The sequence below is a fragment of the Lactuca saligna genome, chromosome 1 (assembly GCF_052625555.1).
Source record: "Lactuca saligna cultivar CGN05327 chromosome 1, ASM5262555v1, whole genome shotgun sequence".
Taxonomy (NCBI): Eukaryota; Viridiplantae; Streptophyta; class Magnoliopsida; order Asterales; family Asteraceae; genus Lactuca; species Lactuca saligna.
Genome location: NC_136417.1, coordinates 100,027,017 through 100,036,690, shown reverse-complemented (window position 1 = coordinate 100,036,690; position 9,674 = coordinate 100,027,017). Strand labels below are relative to the sequence as shown.

The 9,674-nt window shown below is 33.5% G+C and overlaps 1 pseudogene; it reads right to left on the bottom strand.

The window, feature by feature from the left end:
• Window positions 1-4,848: 4,848 nt before the first annotated feature.
• LOC145000329 (putative carboxylesterase 2 pseudogene) lies at window positions 4,849-5,937 on the bottom strand (annotated as a pseudogene).
• Between the last annotated feature and the right edge of the window lie 3,737 nt (window positions 5,938-9,674).

Genomic DNA, 9,674 nt, shown 5'->3' with positions numbered 1-9,674 from the left:
CAACTTCATGCTACTCGCTGAGTCCACTCAAAGGACTCGCCGAGTCCCTTTAGTTCTCCTTACATGCAGAGGACTTTTGAGTTATGCATGGACTCCAAACTGTAGATCTACCCTTCCCAAGCCTATTCCACATGTAAAGTTGCAAACTTTACGTGTAGAGAAGGAGATCTAGGCAAAATATGTCATAAACTAGGGTTTAAGGCCAAGGGGCTTCAAAATCAATTCAAGGGCTGATACTTTACGGGGTTTTAGATCAAAATAAGCATGGATCTGAGGTAACAACCTCAGATCTGATCCCCTAGCTCGAAAGGTCACTCTTATGCCATGAATGCCCAAATACACGCATAGATCTAGGTGCAAAGAAGGGTAAATAGCAGCTTGTTACCTCCAAGATGAACACCACTGAAGTAGATCTCGGATCTACACCTCCTCCTTTGAAGCAACCTTCTTGATCTTCAAGTTCCTTTCCCAAAGTTCCTTCCTCCAAGCTATATCTCTCAAATGATGGAAGCTCTCACGAAATCAAGGGTGTACTGGTTCTCTAGGGTGATATAGGGGCTGAGGGAGGGACATAACACCCTTTAAATAGGGTACAACTCCCGAGATTAGGGTTTTCCTCGTTCAGACCAGACTCGCCGAGTCACCTTGGCCGACTCACTGAGTCGGTCGCTTACTCCTCGACCCGGATCCCGCTCGGACTTGCCGAGTCCCTCCTTGGACTCGCTGAGTCTACCCTTAAAATTAGGGCTTTTCTTTCCTTTCTTGGCCTTCAAAACTTTGGGTGTTACACTAACATACTACGTCTGAATCGAAACTCCATAATAAGAGCTTATTCCTTAATTCCTTTCCTTCCAAACTCAGATCTAGACTCACATCATCGTCTTAAGTCATAAAGTTTCCACCTTTATGACTTTCCATGGCTAGACAAATCCCAAAAGCTAAAACCTTAACTCAATGATCCATTAAGACATCACAACTCTTTCATGGAAGGAATATAGGGGCGAAGATCACATTTTTGTTGTTCCTAACACCTAAAAACATCTGAAAGGAAAACCCTTTTGTTATGAGTAATCCATACTCATGAACACCAAGCTTATGGGACCAAAGTGAGCATAAGCACAAGGATAACAAGATCTAATGAATTAACTCATCAAGTTTCGTACTTTTTACCACCAAAATATGCTTGAGGGTGAAACACTTTTGGATCCAAAATGCTCTGAGCTTCTAGGATGATTTCCTTTCCTTCTCTCTCTTGGATGATGAATATTACAAATGCCCTTTCTAGTTCTATTTTTTAAGCCAATTGAAAGCCATCGATTTCACCTTGAGATCCAACAGATGACAGTTTTCAACCTTACCATTGTAGACATAATTACTTCTATACCTCCATATTGTACATGAAAAAGCAATAAGTACAACTGAAACAACTTTTATAATGCCCAAGGTGGCTCTAGAGCATAATACAAACCTGGACAAATCAGGAAGATAACATCTACCTCTTATATTCCCTTCCACTAAATGTTAAAGTCTTTTTCCTACAACGTCAAGTACAAAGAAAACATTATATTTTTTAGTAAACAATTCTTTTGTTCTAGAAAAGGATAAATGAATAAAAGACATATGAGAAGGTTAAAATACACCTAACCCTACCATTAAAGCAACAATCGTAATCATAAACCATATTATTGCTCTATTCTAATCATCATAAAATGCCCTAATCAGCTTTACCCATGTTTAATTCATACAGAAACTTACAATAAAATCCTTGCTTCATCTCAGAGGGATGAATAAAACTATGTGAGGGCTTAGTTAAGTAGTAATAACCACTAAAGTATGTGTTGACCTATGTTACCACCTTGAGAGTGATAAATAAATAATTACAAGTTTGTTCTTCCTTTTCCCCTCTTCTGAATATTTATCTGCAACTGTTTTTTGGACATGAAACTTTTGTGTCACATTAAAGAAAGACCATTCTTAGATCATAAAAAAAAAAATTTTGAAGCCAAATTTTATAATCAACTAATTTAAATTATACATATTAATATTGTAGGTGGTTTCCTAGAAACCTTATTTGTTGGACTTTATGCAACTAATGCCCCATCTTTTTTCCTGTTCCCTAAATAAAAAAATTATTACCCTAGCCAATCATGATGTAGTTCTTAATTTGTGACATGTGTATGTTACAAAGTAGGATAAATGATAATAATAGAAAGGTTAAAGTAATATAAAACCTTCACCCATGCATTAAATCAAACACTAGGGTGTGTAAACTAGAAGTAAAAATATAAACCAAAATACATGCTCTGCATCTTTAACTTTAAGATCATCATGGTCACCATTTTCCAACAAATAGGTTCTCCTCAAACCTTGTACAACAACCACCAAAAACACAAGATAAAACTCACAATATGATGCTCTCCCAACAACTAACAAGTTTTCACTATGCTCATTCCATGTTGTCTAGTTTTACCTACGGACTCATCATTTTTTATGAAATTTGTCAACTTGGGATCACCCTCTGTCTCATGTCCTTATTGCAAAAATCAACTATATACCTAGAGAGAAAAAATGTGATTTATAGAATGCTAACAAACACTCTTCCCATATATTTTTGTTTCTTGAAAAAGTCCATACAAATACCATATTTCAATACAAACTTCCAAAGACAATATAAGGTTAGTTATAGACGATGAAAATCAAAATATTTCTAAAAGTAGTGTCGGGGATGGGTTGGGACTTCATGATTTTCTCGATCCGGAAGAAAATGAAAAGAAAGTCAAGTTTTCAGTAATATAAACCTTATAGACAAATGAACTTTATTACGTACTAAAGTTGTAAGAAAACAGAATCCACAACTATTAATCATGAAAAGAGATCACAATCATATGAATGAAAAGAAACAAAAAAGAAAAACAAAATCTTACTCTATAGTTGATGATTGTTATTTTAGGACCTAAGATGCAATAGAACTTCAAAAAAACAAACACAAATAACAATGAAATAATCGCGGAAACGGGAGGAATAGTAGATGGTACCTTGAGGTCGTTGTCCAGAAGAAGAAAGAGATCATCATCCACAAATAGTAATCACAAAAGTCACATCAAAATGCACCAATTTGAAGGTACCCTTGAAGGAGAGAGCGAGAAAGATGAGTAGGATTTTTCACATTGTTTGAAACCGAAGTTAACATCGAATCAACTGAATTGGAAATGAGGAAATATATTTGCAACAAAAAATCAAATCAAATTATACATTAGATTATTACCTGTAGTTTCATTCAGAACATGCTCCCTTCGAAGACACTCCACATAGCTAAAAACCACCCCCTAAATTTTGAATCTCTAATGCGTTCCTACCCGGAAGGTATTCCGAGTAGTAAGATCGTTAGATAAACCAGTGACAATTCAAGGAACTAACTAAAACATTGAAACATTAAAGGAATTAGGGGAACGGATGACAACATGGTCAATTCACCAGTTTCCTTTGGTATTTATACAAAAGGGGAAGAGGGAGATGATGGTGGGGGACGATAGTTTCTAAGACAAGGGACTGAACGTTGGTATAGTCGAAGAAGAACTGTCATCGTGGGGAGAGAAGCACTTAATGGATTCTACTGCTAAGAGGTTAGAAGTTTAACATCGATGTGGATGGAGGTTGAAGAACATGAGAAAGAGACGTCGTGCTTGGATGGATGCGTGAAGTAGGAGGAACGAAGAAACTGAAAAAAACTATAATTATTCAGGTTTTGTTTGTTTTTTTCTAAAAAACCACTTCCGACCACATCTTGCTGCTTCGCACAGCACACACGCAACATTTGACCGTTCGCAGCTGTTTGTTTTTCAAAAGACTTTTGACTTAAAAACTGTTATGCGTGTGCTGTGTTGCGTAGCACTTGACCCTCTACTTCAAACATGTTCATACTTCACTTTAACTTATTGCAGCAGTCTGGAGAGGTTAAAAAACTAACATATTTTTATTACATGCTGCAGCCGTTTAGTCCCTGTGCTACAGAGGGTTGCAGAGGTGGTCTGTAGATTTCAGACATTTTCGATTCGCAAAAAACAAATGACACCTAAGTCTATACAGTCAGGATTTGAAGTTGAAGAAATCGGACGGATGAAATACTAACATCGGTTTTTCATGCCCCGCTGTTAGTAATACTATTAATGGGTTAAATAAAAAACAAACATTTAGTAATATATAATAAATGTTATGATATTAAATTTATAACTTTTTGGTATGATTTTATATCAATATTACGTAACTAATAAATATGACTATGAATTATAAAAACATGAAATCCATTAAACGTAACAAATAACATGCCATTAAAGGTAGATGCCGATAAATGTCATTGTTTTTTTTTATTTTTATTTTTATTTTTATTTTTATTTTTAATATTATTTATTTATTTATTTATTGTTAGCTACTTTCAACATATATAAAGGCTTCTAGTCCAATGGTATCGGGTGTTGTCTTTTCTTCTTAAGGTTGAAGATTCAAGTCAAATTAAAAACATAGGTGGAATTAAAAGTAGTTTAGAAGTAGATTTACCGTTAAAAAATAAAAAAGAAAAAGCTACCTTCAACATAATTGATTGTTTAATAGTGATATAGATCACATTAAAACAACCTATTTAGTATAAAATTTTAGTCAAATAAAAACACCACCAACATGAATATGTTCCATTAAAAGATAACTTTATTTCTCACTCCAAATATAACATTACCATGTTGGAAATATATAATTGATCTAAAAAGAGTACAAAATCTATGCCTTGATACCAAATATCAATTTGAATATTTGGTCAATTTGAGCCGATCCGTAGTACATCTTATCTATCATGAGTTAAACGAGATAATGTTTTAATCAGTATTTATATAATAGAGGACATATCATCAAGCTTTGCTTCGGATCGGGTTTATAAAGTTACAAATTCTACTACGTAATAAACAAGAATTTTCACATGAAGTATCAAACAAAAAGAAGATATGCTTCTCCCCTTTGCTCTCCATCAACTCCACATTGCCTTTCCACCCACTCGCCTCCATCACCTTCTTATAATTCAGACCCCTTTCCCTTACTATATCATTCTCAGCAACACACACAAGTATCTTGGAGCTCCCAAAAGCAGAAATATTCGGGTCCATGCCTGGATTAAACAGCGGGTCATCTGACCCATTCCCTGATGGGTTTGCCAACAGCCACAGCTTATCCATGTTCTCCTTCGCCCGTTTAAATTTCGTGGACTCAGCTCCAATCGGATCTTCACCACCAAAATAAGGGTGAACCATAATAACACCACTTACGTTAAAAACATTCTCATGGCCGCTCAACCCGACCCGGATAGCCATATTGTGGGCGATGTTAGCTCCAGCACTATCTCCAGCTAAGAACACATTCTGAAGATCAGCATGGTCGTTTAACCATGATTCTTGACCATTTCCTCTAACATGACTAGCCACCCACTTAATTGCCTCCCATGAATCCTCGTATGCAATTGGTATAGGATATTCTGGTGCTAACCTGTAGTTTACTGACACAACAATCACGTTAGATTCTGTCGTTATCAAGTTAAGTGTCTTGTGGTAAGTGGATGAAGCAGCGGAGTCAGACACGAAAGCACCCCCATGATAGTAAACAAGAGTTGGAAGTTTCCGATTAGGGTTTATGGTTTTAGGAATGTAAAGCCTTACAAAAACTTTGGATTCGTGTGAGATAACAACGTCTTTTGAGTGGACACCGGTTAAGGTATCAGTTCCAGCTGGACTGGTATCATTCCGGATAGGTCTTTCGTATCGCCCATCACTATGTATGATCAAACCGTTGAAATTAATAGGAAATCTTGGTAAGGTTGAAATGAACGCTGAGGGTAAATTAGCAGAAGCCATTTACTTTCTGGAATTCTGGTGATGGTGTGTGTCTCAGCGAGGGTGATATATATAGAACCAATATTATCAATGGTGACTCATGTTTGCTAATGTATTAACTTGTGGTCCTGCGAGGACGATTAATGTGCGCCACTGTTGAAATTTGCAACGCCCATTTGATGAATATAGGCGCTCTCTTCATGGAAGTTAGAGCCTTTTATCAAAATAAAATTTAAACCCTAGCATATATATATATATATATATATATATATATATATATATATATATATATATATATATATATATATATATATATATATATATATATATATATATATAGGTAGAGGTTCATTTGAGACCACTTATATTTTGTGAGACATGGGGACCAAATCTTAGCCTTTCATCAAATTTGATCTCGTGGCTTATAAAAAAACAGATTAACACTAATTAATCTAACTGATTATTTAATTAGGAGCAAATTAGTCACTATGTTAACACTACTAGAAAACAGGTGCAATAGCTACAGCACAATCCGTAGCTATTCCGTAGCTATAAGCGAATAGCTACGGAATTGCTACAGAAAAACAGTTGTAGCATAATGGCTCGTGGCTAAATTATAGCTACGGATTAGCTACTGAATAGCTACGGAATTTTCCGTAGCTACCATAGCTACAGAATAGCTACAGAAATAAATAGCTACGCATTTCCTACAGAATAGCTACGGAATTGAATAGCTACGGAATAGCTACGGAACTAAATAGCTACGAAATAGCTACGGATATGAATAGCTACGGAATAGCTACGGAAGTAAATAGCTACGGATTTTCTGTTGGTAATCTGTAGCTAATTACTTTTTATTTTTATAAAAAAAAAACCAATAAAAAATTATTAAAAAAATCCAGTTTTTTCTGTCCAAAATATTAAAAAAAACCATTACATTAAACTTATAATAATATTGAAATTCAACTACAAAACAAATAACATTATAATAAAACTAATAAACCTAAAAATATATCAAATACAAAATAAAATTGAAATTTTTTTGATGGATTACATGGCAAATTATCGAGTAAGTTGAATCAATAAAGGCTGACAAATGCTCTTCAACTTGAGTTTTGAATCAAAGGCCACCAATTGTTCATAGTACAAGATAATCAATGATCACACAAAAAAAATACAAATGTAGCAATGCACTTTCATTTATTTGTTTATTATAACCATAATTGGAATTTTTTTGAAAGTACAACACTATAAGTAAGACAAAATGAAAGTAGGATGTTATAATAAGTTTGTATATCTTTCATTTAACTAGCTCAAAAATAAAAACACATTTCCTTCCAAGACTACCAAACATACATGATACCTTTTTAACTCGTATTTTCTTGAAAATCCAAAGCATTTGTAAACAAGAAGTTCGATCCATTTTACGCCCCTGCAGACAGAAAAAAAAAGAATAAAAACTCTTAAACTTTTTGTTTCTTTCCAAGCACTTTTAAATCCTAAAGATATAGACAAAAGATTCTTTGAAACAAACATTTACATTATTTATTGCATCAAACAGCTTGCAAATGGTGAAAGCCATCATGTATAATAAAATTTAAACTCTTAAGCCTTTGGACATTACCTAATGTTGTTTATATCTCCTAAACAAAGTGACCAAATGTTGTTTATATCCTCCTAATAACTTTTAAATCCTAAACAAAAGTTGTTTCTATACATTCTTTAAATCCTAAAACATATTGTTCATATTAAATTGTCATTATTACGACAAACATATTCATTTTTTTCATGGCCAAACCTGTTTTTAAGTTAAAGTTAAAGTTAATATTTACACCAAAAGTTAAAGTTAATGCAGCAAATTAACAAATTTCTTCCATCAAAAGTTAAAGTTAATATTTACACCAAAAATTTGCTATGAGCAGGAAAAATAGGTATTTAAGATTTTACTTGAATTGTTATTTTCTTATTTATTTAATATATTTTGCTTATTTTCTTTGTTTGCTTTTATTGATGGCGGTGAATCCGGTGATGGCATACATGTTGATGAAGAGAAAAAGGAAAACGAGGTAATAAAATATGATTTATGTTTATAGACTCTATGGACTAAAACTAATATAATACCATTAATTCTATTTCTTTTATTTAGAGATGATATTCAAATATCAAACAATGAAGACAAAGAATGCATATTGGTGATGTCTTTTTGGACTAATTGTACTTTTTTTTTTAAACTTCGCATTTATCATGTTTTATCATATTGTTGAGCTTCTAAAATTCAACCAAAAAATTATATCTCAAACAAATGGTACTATTTTTTGAACCGCCTAAAATATAATTTTAGAGTTGTCAAAGTTCTGCCAAAGCAAACCACCCAAAATTAAATCTTAGTTTTTGAACTACCAAATGCAAAAATAATCATTTTTCAGATGTCAAAAGTCTAGATTTTGAGATTTTGGTGTAAATATTAACTTTAACCTCTTTGAAATCAATCATCTTATAACCATTTTGACAATCTAGTTTCAACAATGTTTCTAAAGAGCATGATATAAAATTGATTTTTAGGGGAATATAGCAAACAGTTAGTGATTCGGACTTTTGGAATTCAATAGAATCAAAATGACGGTAACAAGGTTTTATCTCATATAAACCTAAACATAAAATAAATATTTAAACACTTCAATTTCAAAGATTCAAAGAAATTAGGGTTTTACCTTTACAAATCAACTTAGGAAGAAGAGGATGAAAAATTAGAGTGGGTGGTCCAACGACGACGGCTGCGGATGATCACTCCACCGGAGGCAGTGTCGGCAACTGTTCTTCGGAGATGGAGGCAGCAAATCGACCGGAAACGGAGGCAACAGTGGAGGTCTTTAGCTTTGTTGGAGAATAAACCGAGCAGCAAATCGACCGCCGGAGCAATCGTTTGACTAGCAGTGGCCGGAGCATCCGTTTAACGAGCGGTGGTCGCGTTTGGGGAGTGGATGATCGGAAAAATGGAGGAGACGGCTGAAAAGGGAGAAGAAATAAGGAGAAGTCGTTGAGGAGGACTGGAAAATCGTGTTCTTGCCCTAGAGGAGGAGCCATTTTATTATACGGGCCAAAAAAAGGCCCTTAAAAAAAAAGGGACTTAAAAAGGAGGTGCTAGGATTCGAACTAAGATCTACTACGTATATTATCAAACACTTTACCATCTGGCCAAAGATGCCACATCCAAATATAATTGCCTCTTAATCATTCTTATACAATAACTAATTTTCCATTAGTTTATTATTATTATTATTATTATTATTATTATTATTATTATTATTATTATTATTAGTATTGATATTTTTGGGAAGATGTAAACGAACCTCTTCACTTGCATAAGAGAACAATATATTATATTTTTTTTAAATAATCTATTTTAATTAAACTTTTAAGTAGAACGAGAACAATATGTTAAACATTAGTGTTGGATATTAGTTAAACTTTTTACAATAAAAAACAAATATTCGTGAAAATGTCCTATAGGGTTATATTAAGCAACCACATTACATTTAATTTTAGAGTTAATAATGTGTCACATTTTAATCACAAAACTTTATCATCTTGATTATTTCTTTACTATTGTTAAATTTAACTCATTGAATATTACCTAGCATTTCACTTCATTCAACGGCATTATATATATATATATATATATATATATATATATATATATATATATATCCTGGTTAAAACACATCCATCTCGCCGATTTGTTCTTTAACTCGTCGAATCTTATGGCAATCTTCATCAGACTCGTCGAGTTGTTCATCCAACTCA